The sequence below is a fragment of the Microtus oregoni genome, unplaced genomic scaffold, assembly GCF_018167655.1.
Source record: "Microtus oregoni isolate MIOR12 unplaced genomic scaffold, Mior012 000080F_ref0000499, whole genome shotgun sequence".
In the NCBI taxonomy this organism is placed as follows: domain Eukaryota; kingdom Metazoa; phylum Chordata; class Mammalia; order Rodentia; family Cricetidae; genus Microtus; species Microtus oregoni.
Window position 1 is genome coordinate 2,119,025 of NW_024544538.1, and position 14,062 is coordinate 2,133,086.

Genomic DNA, 14,062 nt, shown 5'->3' on the forward strand with positions numbered 1-14,062 from the left:
AACATTGTTCGCGACTGGAATGCTGCAATGGAAAGCCACCACCTCAAGCTAAAAAGAGGCAAGAGAAGGCTCTACCACAATTCTAGGTGGGAACATGCCCTGGATCACCTTGACTTCAGACATGTGGCTTCCAGATCTGTGAAGTGAATACATCTCTGTCGTTTTAAGCTAGCCAGTACTTTGTGATAGAACCAATGAAGCACTTACCTAATTTTCCTGATATCCTTCCTTAACTGTCTTCTTGGCCTCAATATGAGCAGCTGAACGCTGAAATGATCCTGTCAACCCTTTAAGTCAGCTCTGGTGTCAGTGTTCAGAACCCTGTATCTCCAATTTCATTTGGAATAAGAGACTTGTATTAGCCATGGTTCTCTAGAGTCACAGAACATATGGAATGATTTACAGGCTGCAGTCCAGCGTTGTCTAGCTGTGAAAGGAAAGTCCAAGAATCTAGTAGTTGCTTGGTCCACCAAGCTGGCTAGCTCAGCTGCTCTTCAGTACATGCTGGAGTCTCAGAGAAGCAGGCTCCAATGCCAGTGAAGGCATGGATGTGTGCTGGCAAGGCAAAGGCAAGCAGGTGAAGAATGAATGACCCCTTTTTCCATTGTCCTTGTATAGGCTTCCAGCAGAAGGTATGGCCCAGATTGAAGCTGTGTCATCCTGGAGTTTAGTTCATTCCAGATACTGTCAAGTTGACAACCAAGAATAGCCATCACAAGACTTGTACCATCCCCTTTATTCACCCCAACTCTTCTTCTCCTTCCCCATCAGCAGCATGGACCCACTGTTCGTATCCCCTAATTTAAGTAATCAATTAAATGAAGATTCGCAGGTGTCTCTTCCTCGTCTGTAAAAGCATTTTCACCATATTATGAAATCAGAGGATACACACCAAGTGTTGGCCACACCAAGAGTATTCGAGGAATAATCAGCAATTATTATTAGTCAGTGAACTATAAAAGAATCTGAGAACTCAGTGCTGAGATAGCAATAGTATTTCAAAGTTTGAAAAATAAGGTGGGTCTCCATTTTAGTAGGTATGGTTTCCTTTGCTATAGGTTCAGAGTTTTAAAACCTAGTGGAATTCAGATCAAATCCTTGAGGAATCCTAGGATTTCAGCAAACTGGCATGTGGATGCCATAGTTACTATAGCACCAAAGTGTCACCATGACTTGGATCTGCCAAGGGGCTTGTGTCATGGCCAAGACTCCCAGAGGAAGACTGCTACCCATAGAAACTTTCTCCCACTACTTAGCTCCTGCCCTCTCCCATACATGCCCTAAAAACAAGACTGATTTGGCTTTAAAACCAGGAGCATCTTTCTTATCTCTTTATTGGGAACTGTCAAGCTCACAGATTTCAACATATAAAATAAAATTTCATAGCTATGATAGGAAGGTAAAGTATCTGGGACTGGTAAGGAAGTTGGGACGATTCTACTTCCATGCAAGCATGAGAAAATTATGAGGAGAACATAGAAAACCTCAAGACGGCTTATGTCACTGCTTGGAACTAAGGAAGAAATAGGTTTAAATGGAAAAATGCAGTATTTGACAGCCATGATGTGAGTGACAATAGAGCCCACATAAAAAGAAACAGGCACAAAAACATTTTAAAAGATGTCAGGACAGCATGCTGGTGTGTTAGAAGATGGATGGGAATCTATTTGAAAGGTTTTTTCAAAAAACTGTGACAGGACTGACTGTGTTTTCAGAACTTCCATGGCATTTGGTAAGAGTGCGCCCTCTAGTGACTAGAACGGTGACTGACAAATGACCAAGCAGCAGAACACCAGTCTCCACAATTGTATTTCCTCTAAACAATAAAAAAGGAAAATGACTTACCTCAGTGTAGTTTAAAATAATCACCCTCCTTTCAAAGGCTTACAGCATAAATCATACTTGATTTTGGTCATTCACTTTTTATTATTAAGGAAATATACCCAGTGTTACTATCTTTGAACAAGAATTCATGAGTTATTTACTGTCTTAATTTTTTTCTACAGTAAGCATGTACTCCTGCTAGTTTATAATATTTTTATTTTAGAATTTTTTAAAATACATATAAAATTGTGAGTATCATCATAATAAAAATTGCAAACATACTCCCAAGTCTCTAGAAATATATTTTTGTCATATTTCCTTTGGGTTTTAGTTCTCTTCTATTTTGAAATGTGCAAAAACAGTTGTTAAGTAAGGCTCAGATCATTCTTTCTGGTTTTCAGTTTGATGTCACTATCACCAAATCCTTCACTATTTAAGGTGAGCAAAAGATGCTTTCCTATATAAACCTGATTTTCAGACTTCGTTCAAGTTCTACCCATTGTCTCAGTAATGTTCTCACTGATGTGATGCCAGGATGACTGCGGGTGCAGAAAATTTTCTCACCTTCCTTGGACCTCAGAAGCCCAAGAAAGCCCCCCTATTTTTCATAGATGCCCCCCCCCACATTGCTTGGGATCTGAAAAGCCACGGCAGATTCCTAGCCTTCTCCTATGTACAACCAAGGCTCGCTCACTCTGCTCAGGCTCAGAGACCTGACACCACTCTCACACATGCTCTCTTCCCCTGCTCAGACTCCCTCCCCAAGATTTCCCAAGGTTATTTCACGGGTGAACTGGGGCCAGCTGGGGATAGGAATAGGAGGGATTGAGGGGGTGAGGGAAAGAATACGGAGAGAAATGACTGTAATTGGGGTGGGGGGTATTTCAGGGATGAGATAGAAACCTAGAGCAATGCAAACTCCCAGAAATCTATGAGGGGGACCCTAGCAAAGACTCCTAATGAGGGGTATGGAACCTGAACAGACTATCTCCTTTAACCAGGCAAGGCTTCCAGTGGAGGAACTGGAACACCAATCTAGCCACAAAACCTTCCATCTACAATTGGTCCTGCCTGCAAGATATCCTGGAGTAAAGGTGGCCCAGAAGTTGTAGGAGTGGCCAGCCAATGTCTGATCCACTTGAGACCGATGCCATGAGAGGGAGCCCATGCCTGAAACTTCCTGGAGAACCAGGAACCAGGGACTGGATATTCTAGAAACTCAGTATAGAACTAAACATGACCAGTGCGGTGGTTTGGAAGAGAATGGCCCCCCAAAGGGAGTGCCACGATTAGAAGGTGTTCTTGTAGACTCGATGCGGTGGTGTTGGAGGAAGTGTGTCACTGTGGAGACATGTTTTGAGGTCTCATATATGCTCAAGATACTGACCACTTCCTGTTGCCTCTAAGATGTAGGACTCTCACCTACTTCTCCAGCACCATGTCTGCCTACATGTTTCCATGATATTCTGCTATGCTCATAGGTTGGTGCCTAGCCCAGTAGTCATCAGAGAGGCTTCATTCAGCAACTGGTGGAAACAGATGCAGAGACCCACAGCGAAACACTAGACTGAGCTCTGGGAATCCTGCTGAAGAAGGGGAAGAAGGATTGTAGGAGCCAGAAGGGCTAAGACACCACAAGAAAACAGCCCACAGAATCAACTAAGCAGGGCTCACAGGGGTTCACAGAGACTGAATGGACAAACAGGGAGCCTGTATGGGTCTGAGCTAGGTCCTCTGCATATGTTATGGTTGTGTAGCTTGGTGTTCCTGCAGGATTACTAACCGTGGGAACAAGGGTTCTCCCTGACTCTTTGGCCTGCTTTTGGGACCCATTTCCTCCTGCTGGGCTGTCTTGTACAGCCTTAATATGGGGGTAGGAGCCTAGTTTTACGGCAACTTGTTGTGCTGTGTTTAGTTGATATTGATGGGAGGCCTACCTTTTTCTGAAGGGAATGGAGGAAGAGTGGATCCAATGGAGAGGGGAGGAAGGAGGGACTAAGAGGAGAGGAGAGAGGGGAAACTGTGGTTAGGATATCATATATGAGAGAAGAATTAATTAATTAAAAATTGAATTAAAAAATCCAGTCTCCTTTACTGCTGTAAAATAACCCTCTTGTACACTATAAAGATTAGTCACCTAATAGGTGAATAAGATGCCAATTGGCCAGTAGCCAGGCAGGAAGTATAGACAGAGTGACCAAACTAAGGAAGGAGAAGTGCAGAGTCAGAGGTCACCGGCAGACACAGAGATCAAGATGGGCAAATCATACTGAGAAAAGTTACCAGGCCACCTTGCTAAACATAGATAAGAATTATGGGTTAATTTAAGTGTAAGAGTTAGCTAGTAACAGGTCTGAGCTCTCAGGTGGGCACTTGTAAGTAATATTAAGCCTCTGAGTGGTTGGTTATTTGGAAATGTCTGTTTGCACATGGCTCCGGGTCTGACTCCATAGATATGATGCCCTCCTCATCCCACTCCTGTTTTGTTTGATTTCCCTATGGTTGGCAGTCCACCACACTCGATCAGGAAATTTTATATGTTGAAAAATAAGTGGAGCCTCAGAACCTTGGTACCTCTGAACATTGCAGGTATAATTGATGACTATTGGAGAAAGGTGAGTTCCTAAACCACTATCTGTTATCTCTTGATAAGAAGGGGGCTCTGTGAATACAGACATATAAGGCAGAGTTTCATGTGACAAACAACTGGAGTTATGCAGCAATTAAAAATAAAACAAAAAGATTGCTGGGGAAAGGCAATGTTTCCCCCTCACAGGTTTCATAAAGATTGTGGCCTACTTGACATCTTGATTCCTGACTTGCATACTCCAGAACTGTGATACAAGGAAGTTCTATTATTTTAGGTCACCCACTGTGTACTGCTATACTTCTTGTGGCAGCTTTAGGACACCAGCATAGATTTTGGCATTGTGAGTATGGATACTACAGTCATAAATAATTTTAAATGTGGAAAGAGCTTTGAGATTAGGTAGAGTTTGAAGACTATAAAAAGTTCACAGCAACAGCCTACACTGCTATTGTGATCTGGTTAAGACTCTGAAGAGAAGATTCACATTGGTCCCCAGTTGGTACCTTTGAGACTGGACTCGAAGATGCTATCATCATCAATGTGGTTAATTTACTGTTGACGGTACGTCTGAATGAGCTGTTGGAGACGGAACCTAGTTAGAGGAGTAGATCACTGGCAATGAGTCGTTAAAGGGTATGTCTTATTTCCAGGGTCTTCTTTTCTTGCTCACTCCGCTTTGCAAATGCTATGAGATGAACATCTCTGATCTATTATATCCTATCTGACCACAATATTCATCACAGGCCCACACTGATGGGGCAAAACAACTATGAGCCAAGACGTTTGAAACCATGAGCCAAAAGAATCCTTCTTTTACTACCTTGTTTATCTCAGATATTTTACCACAGTGATACAAAGTGACTAACACAATTGCCAAAAAGGGATTCTTTAAAAGACGAATATTGTAAAATGGTGCTTTCCCTGAGGCCCTGGCAGAAATAGGGACCAAGTTATTAGACATAGGAAGAAAGGTTATTTTCTTTGACTGTTGCTGGGGTTTCTGAGTGAGGATCCACTGGACAAGTCTGAGGGAATACAACTACCACCTGGGTCAGCAGAATCTAGGGCCACTAACAGCACAGGAGAAAGGCCATTATTTGAGTTTCAGAGAGCAGGGTTATTGCCCTGGGCTCATGTAAAGAAAACACTACCACTTTTAAAGTCAGATGACACTACCCAGATCTGGTTTCCAGGAGACAGGGCTACTGTCAAGGCCTGGGGGATTGTGACTACTAACTGGATTACAAAGGGCAGGACCCCACATCTTGAATAATAAAATGGGAAAAATGCCTTAATTGAAAGTAAGGAGCCATAGACTAGGGATGAGGGGTGAGCAAACTGATAGAGTTCTAGAGGCTGTGGTCATCAAGCTACGATCCAATACCCCAGGTTTAGGGGACAGGCATTGCTGCATGAGTTCCAGAAGGCAGGGGCACAGCACAAAAACAAAGAGGTTTTGAGAACAGACAAAACTACAGCAGGAAGAACCACTGGCCAGAGCTAAGAAGGTGAAGCAATTGCCAAGGTTCCAGATAGAGGAACCATTGCCCAAGTTGAATTGGCTGAGACGACTTCTTAGATTCCAGAGAGGGGATCAGCCTCCCGGGATGGATGGAGACCACTATCTGAGTTCAGAAGGAAGACTCAGTCACTATCTTTGAGGGTGTTGTAACTCTTCCAGGATTTAAAGTAAAGTGTTATTCCAAGGGTTAGGAGTGTAGGTACACTGTCAGAGTGCCAAATGCCAGGTCCAGGCCTCATGAGGGAGGGATGGGGTTAGTGCCTAAGTTTCAGAGGGGTAGAGGAAAAGCCTAAGGCTTAGGGAGTGGTGCCACTATAAGGGTTTCAAAGAATGAGGTCACTGCTTAGGTCTGAAGGGTGTAAGTCAGGTTCAGAGCTAAAACTAACTAAACAGGGATGAATGAATGGGACCAATGTCTAAATTCCAAAGAAGGGTGTTACGGAATAGTATTTTAAGATGTGTTAAATTTGTTTATGCTGTGGAATATTTGTTTAATGATGCAAAGATGTGTTTCAAAGATGTTTTAACTCTGTGAAGCTGTGTTGTTTTTCCTGTCTAAAACATCTGCTTGGTCTACTAAAGAGCTGAACTACAAACAGATAGGCAGGAGAAAGATCAGGTGAAGCATAGAATAAATGGGAGGAGAAATCTGGGAAGAGAAGATCGAGGAGTAAAAAAAAGGAGAAGGAGAGGAAGACAACAGGGGACAGCCACCCAGCTGCCACAGAGTAAGAAGTAAAGAAAGGTATAAAAATAAAGATAAAAGTCCAGAGACAAAGGTAGATAGGATAATTTAAGAAAAGTTGGCTAGAAATAAGCCATGCTGAGGCCAGAAATTTATAAGAAAGAATAAGTCTCTGTGTATTTATTTGGGAGCTTGTTGGTGAGCCCCCAAAAGAGTAAAGAGTAAATAGAGTAATAAAAAGATCCAACAACAGAAAAACTAACAAGGAGATCCATTGGTCAAGACAGAGAGGTACAACCAAGAGTAGCACTTGACAGGACTGGGAGACTATCCAAGGTTGAGGGTATGGAATCTCATTACCAGAGTTTCAGAGGTTTCACTTCCCAGGGCTGGGGGGAGGGACTACCATCAGGGTTCCAAAGGGAGGATCCACTGTCCATGACTGAGGGGGGTGATACTATTACCAGGGTTCCAGAGGAAGTGCTCATTCTCCAGGACTGAGAGGGTGAGACTATTACTAGGGTTCCAAAGGAAGGGTCCACTGTCAAGAGATGATGGGGGTTTAAGATTCCAGAGGGAGAGTCCACTGACCAGAGATGGAGAGGTAAAACAACTTCCAGAGTTCCAGAGGGAGGGTCCATTGCCTAATGCTGAGGGGAGGAGTCCACCAACCAGAGTTCCAAAGGGATAGTCCCAAGGCAGATGGGGTGGGACCACTATCAGTGTTCCAGAGGGGTGGCCCATTACTCAAGGTTGAAGGGGTTGGACCAATACTAGAATTTGAGAGAAACGTTCCACGGCTCAGGGGTGAGAGTGTGCGGTGAATTCTGGGTGGGTTTAGGATTTAATAATGAGGGATCTCAAAGGACCACACTGCCTATATCAGTCACTTTTGTATTGCTCCATCCAAAGTACTCAAAGAGAGGAAAGAGTTATTTTGCTTCCTGACAATCCATCATGGCAGGGAAGGCAAGGTGGGGCCATTGGTCCACAGTGGCAGGAGCATGCAGCTGAGGCTGTTCACACTGTGGTGGACAGTGAAACTAAGAAAGACACTGGAACCAGAAGGTCCATTCCTTTATCACCAGTTTCTACCAGCAAGCCCCATCTGTTAAAAGTTCCACAGTTTCCCACAACAGAGCAGCTAACTAGGGAACATGTAGTCAGTGCATTAACCTGTGGTGGACATTTCAGAGTCAGAACATAACAATCTGTTCCTGGTCCCGAAAGTCTTATGCCCATCTCATAATGCAAACTACATTGTCAAGATTCCCCACAGTCTTGATAGTCACAATAGTGTAATGGCTAGGTTTTATGGTTGTTTGCTGGTTTTTCTTTTTCATTTTTTGGCTGTTTGTTTGGGGGACAAAGGCTCACTATTCAGGTCTGATTGGCCTGGAACTTGCTAAGTAGAACTCAGAGAGATCTACCTCCCTCTGCCTCTGCCTCCCAAGCGCTGGGATTAAGGACTTGTCCTTTTAATTGTCACCTTGACGTAATATAGAATCACCCATGAAGGGAGTCTCAAGGAAAGATTCTCTACACAAGTTGACCTGTGGACATGTATATGGGAGATTATCTTTGTTTCAGTTTTTTGAGATTTTCATACAGGAGTATTGTATTTGCATCATTTCCTTCCTTTCTTCTCCCACATCTAACTCTTTCCATATCCCCCAATCTCCCTCTCAAATACATGAGCTCTTCTTTAATTATTGTTGTGCACATATACATAAACATGTATATATTGCCTGCTGATTCTGTTTAGTGTTGCCTGCATGTATTATTATTTAGTTCTTAACCCCTGGAATTGAGTAACTTGTCAGGGGGCTTTCCCCTAGAGAAAAACGATTTTCCCTTTCTCAGCAGACATTAATTGCCTATAGCTCTTCATCTAGCAGTAGGGTCTTGCAAGATTTGTGGAGGATTATTCTAATTAGTTTAATTGCTGTGGGAAGGCCAACCTACTGTGGACAGCACCATTCCACTGGACTTAGGAAAAAGCTAAATAAACACTAGCATTAATCCACTGTGCTCTGCTCTTTACTGTGACTGACCTGCCATGATGGGCTATAACCTGAGACTTTGAGCCAGATAAGCCCTTTCTCCACTGCCTTTGTCAGAATATTTTATCATAGTAACAGGAAAGGAAACTAAGACAAACATTTTAAAGTTCTGAACTTCAAAGCCCCTACTAAGATTTTACGCTAAGGTTTTCCCTTAGTGGAAGCCCCTGTAAAAATAAAACCACACACTTCATATACACAGTGGTGCTGAGTAAACATTCCTAATTAAAAGGGAGGAACATGGGGCTATCAAGGGAAGATAGTATTAAAACGAGACAAAAAACAAATCAGGGCAAGTAAAACATCTTAGAGCTCTATGCCCTGTATCTGGGATACATGTTGGCATCATCTGAGCTCCAAAAAGCTTGAGTAGACCAACCACTTTGGTCTTATAATTTGTGGTACACACTGCTTCTCTCCTGATAAGCTATAGTCATTATATGTGTATTTCCTCGGCAGATATCCCATATTCTTGTCACCACCAACATCCTGAGGTCATCCTAACCCAACATCCATTGTAATGTAGGCTTTACTAATAGCTTCATGTCTCAGCCTCCCATGTCTTCCTTGCAGAAAATCTGATTTAGCAACAAACTGCCTTGCCTTGTAGAATCTCCTTAAATATCATGAGGCAAGACTCTAAGATTCTGTAACTCTTATATTCTGCATGTCTGGAAAACCAGAACCACGTAGATGATGCTAAGTTCTGCCGCCAACTCAAGTATTATTTGTGCCCTCTCGGACTAGAGCTGTAGAAGCTTATGACCATTTTGATATCTCATCCTGGGAAAACACTTCTACAGGGTTCTCTATGAGAATATAAGACCTCAGGGACACTTTCTGAAATGTCTTTCAAATGAGGGACTGAAGAGATGGTTCAGCAGTTAAGAGCACTTGTTGCTCTTGTAACCTGGGTTTGGCTCCCAGCACACACACAGTGGCTTACAACCATCCATAACTCCAGTTCCAGGGATACGATGCCCTCTTTTGAGCTCTGTGAGCACCAGGCACTCACATGACACACAAACAAAAATGCAGGCAAAATATTCATACACATAAAATAAAATAAGTAAGTCTAAAAAACAATCTTTCAAATGCATTTCTATTTCAAACCTTGGAGCTTGTGTCAGGTGAGGTCACCCTAATTCCTGAAGTATTCTTTGTTAAATATAAATAAGAAGGTAAAACCCCTGTCAATCTAGAAATGAAGCTGGCACATAACCCTCTTTTCCCTTCAGGTAGGATGTTTATTAGAATGGAAGGAAGCTGTGCGTGGCAGTTTGACATGAAAGGTACATGCTTGTACCTGGCTCCAATTGAGGTTACCGTTCCAGTGAAAGTGGATTTTTTTGGGGTACCATAAATTAGGGTGCCGTGACTGCTTATGCAAGAATCACAGCTCTTACCACAAAGGCAATATAAAATTACTTATTCTAGAACAATGGTTCTCAACAAGTGGTTCATGACCCCTTTGGGGGATGCAGATCAGATATTTACATCACGATTTGTAACAGTAGCAAAATTACAGTTATGAAGTAGCACCAAATGATTTTGTGATTGGGGGTCAGCACAGCATGAGGAATTGAATTAAAGGATTGCAGCATTAGGAAGGCTGACAGCCACAATCTAGAGCCAAATACGAGAGGTCACAGCCCAGAAATACAGGCTGAGTATACTCCCAAACTACATATTTAATCCTGGCAATAGCATCATGAAGTTTTATAGTAACAGAACAAAGATAGTCATAAATGAAGATTTATTTACCAGAAACGTCAGGTAGGCAAGTTATCGAAAAGCAGGGAAACCTTTGCTATAGTCCTCAGATGCCATACTGCCTGACTCAGGAAGGGAACTATATTCCAGATTGGCAGATAGGCAGGTAGATGACCCAGGATTCAATATTTCTTTTACCATTATCCTTTCCCATTTCTTTCTGACACACAAGCAAATATGGGAAATGCAGTTTGACCTCACTATGAATTAGAAGAGTAAGAAGTGTTGGATCCTAGTGATATTGTAAAGGAGATCTCACCTATAAGGTGTCTGTTCCTCTGCTATTTAGCCCTGGGAGGGAAGGAATATTGTTATAGTTCTGTGTGACCAGCTAAACATTTTGATTTTTAAGCTATTGATGATCAGGTTATATTCTGTTTTTGAGATAGAGATTTTCTGCCTGCTTTCTAAAGAAAAAAAAAAGAGAAGAAAAGTAACACAGGTATAACTAAGTTAGTTATAATCAAGTTATTGAACTTTTTCAAGTCAAAATTCAATACACTGAGATAAAGTAATGCCAGATTCTCTGTATACAATAATGTTATTCTCAATAACTGATCTGTTCTTATTCTTAGTAATGATGTTTTTTTTAAAACTGGGTTTAAAAGAGTTTTGCCTTATCCTTTTACTAAGTGAGACATTTCACACCCATGAGTAGATCTTACAAAAATGCTGTTGGTGCCATCCTTGGGCAAATAGTTCTGGGTTGTATTTAAAAAGCAAGCTGAGTGAGCCATAGGGAGCAAGACAGTAAGCAACTCCCTTCCTTGGTTCCTTGTTTCAGCTCCGGCCACCAGGATCCTGCCTTGAGTTCCTGTCTTCATGATAAGAAAAAATAAACCCTTTCCTTCCCAGGCCCATTTTGTAGTCAGTATTTTGTCACAACAGAAACCAAAATAGGACACAAAGTAAAAACTCTAAAATCCTCATTTGACTAAAACCCCAGTGGCTATCATTTGTCTAAGATTTCTTTTGAAGGGTTTAATCTTCAGATATTTTTCTGCTGTCATGTTCCAGTTTTAGAATCCCGTTACCTCCCTGCTTTGCCTCCTTATCGGCTCTCCTCCTTCATTTTTGTTCTGCTATTCAAATCAATGGGAACACTCGTGGGGCACTTGTTGATAACACTTGGTTCTTCCGCATGCTCCTGGGAAAGAGCACCAAAATGAAGTAGGGTAGCTAAGAGAATAAACAGGCATCTGACTGAGTCAAGTGCTTACAGACCTACCTGCACAGGCCCTCAGGTTCCTCCTGACCTGTGGCCTGCTGGTGCTGCACACCTGAACATTAGAGGCTTCACTATGCTCCCACCATCTATCTGCGAAGCAGATGCCTTCAAATCCCCCCCCTCTGCTAGACTTTCTTTCCTCCAACATTTGCCCGATGGACGGAGAAGGAGCACGAGTGGTATTTGGCTGCCACTGATCCATCTCTTAATCATACTTTCCCAATTGGATAACATGGGAAATTGGGCTTTTATCCTACCAGGACAGTGAATTTCCTCATTTCTCTTCAATCAGTTTCAGTTTGTGCAGTTTCCTTTAAGGTCAGTCTGGCCTGACCCAATTGTATGTCTTTAGCTCTGAAATGAAACAAGTTTCACTTCTATAAGCTGAGAAGGTCCTTTTCTTAGAGATTCTCAGGAAAAAGTACACTTGGGAGTTGCTATTGTGGGACTGGGTCTTATCCCTGATAATGAAAGAGGGTCACTGCCAAGCTGAATACCGTCTGAGAAATGTTATACTTTCAGTAGAACCCATGTCTGAAACCCTCCCTTCTGACTTACTCCTGAGACATATTTAAAAACCGGTCCAAGCTTGAATCCAAGACCCTGACCTCAAAATGTTATCACATTGCTCCCCACCAAATAAGAGATACAAACTTTTAGCTCAGTGTCTGACTTATTTCCTACAAATGTTTCTTTAATTCATGTCTACATAAGCTTACTTTTCAACCGGTTGCTGTCACAGGATGTCACTCAATGTTTAATTTAAACTCTATGTATTGGACATAAAATTGTCTGTCTTGTTTCAACTGAGTGGGCTCTGATTAAATGGAATCATGCTGTGTGTTGTTTGAGTTTCTTATTCAAGTGTCTATGTAATTGTTTATATATCATTTTGTCTGATTGTCTAGCTATTCTGCATATTTTATTTGATATTATATTATTCTTTGAGACTTTCATACATGTATACATGTCCTGACCAGCAGGACACGAATAGAACTGAATTTGCCCTGGAGGAGAGGAATGAAGGGACAAAGAGACACAAGAAATGGACAGCAAGTCGGAATTTCTGATCAAGCTGCCAACTTTATTTTTTCTCAGGAGCATTTATATAGCAAACAGGCAGGGGGAGGGTAGGATGCTGGAAAGTCAGGTATGATGGAATGTAAGGTCTGGAGCCGCCTCTGGCTGAGAGAAAGATATAAAGAGAACTCTGAGGGTCTATGACTGTTAACTAACAAAGGAAATGCTAATTGCTTCTGAAGCCTGGGGCCTGCAGGTCTCACAGGGAGATAAGACACTGGGTTAATTTCCTAGGCCTGGAACTTGCCTTGCAGAGGTGAATATCTTACTTAATTTGTGTCTAAGATCAAAATACAGGTCTTTGCTCCCAGCACGTAAAATTATCATATCTATTCCATTTCCCCCTTCCAGTCCCCCCCACACACACTCCAACTTCACATCTTCCTCCTCCTCCTCCTCCTTCGCCTCCTCCTCTAACCCACTAACTCCAATTAGTATTTCACATGTACATGGATGTGGTATCATCTACTGGCATGGGAAACCTACTAGTGGCCATATCCTCAAGGAAGAATGATCATCCCTCCCCCAGCAGTTATCAGCTTCCGATAGTTCCTCAGTAGTGGGTGGGCCTTGGAGAGCAGCACCTCCCTTGTCTACACCAGAATTTTGATTGGTCTGATCTTGTGCAGGCCTTCTGCAGGTACCCCAGCTGCTGTGAGTTCATGCATTCCCTCCTCTTCATTCTTTGTCTCTTCTCAATCCTTTCTGTCTCCTCTTTCACAGCAATCCCTGAGACTTTGGGAGCTGTCTCTTATGCTCAGTGCCTTGACAAGTTATGAATCTCTGTCCAAAGTTGAGAAAAGCCCATGTCTCTGGATACAAACATAAATGTTTAGATGACATTTTGACAATTTGACCATTTAGCAAAATAACAATAATAATTGTTTGACCATCCAAACCGTGGACTTTTGACCAGTATTATAGGATCAGGCATTGCATTCTATCCTGCAGAACAAACCTTAAATACGATCAGAAAGTGGCTAGTTACCCCATTAACAGTCCTGCCTCTATTTTACCAGTGGTACATTTTGCTTGGGAAGTCAATATTGTAGTATTCAATGCTGAGTAAGACACTGATGCCTTTTCTTCCCCATCAGCCTGGATAGCAACTTCAATGACTATGGAAGCTTTCCTGAAGGTAAGAAACTTGCCAGTCAGTGTAGTACCGATTTCCCTCTGTGTTCTTCAGTTAAACCATGTGGTATCTCCAGCACTAAGGTCTTACCATGTAGTTTTGTGACTTGAAATTTTGTGAGAGAACTGTAGAAATAAGCTGTATGGTATGCTTACTTTAAGT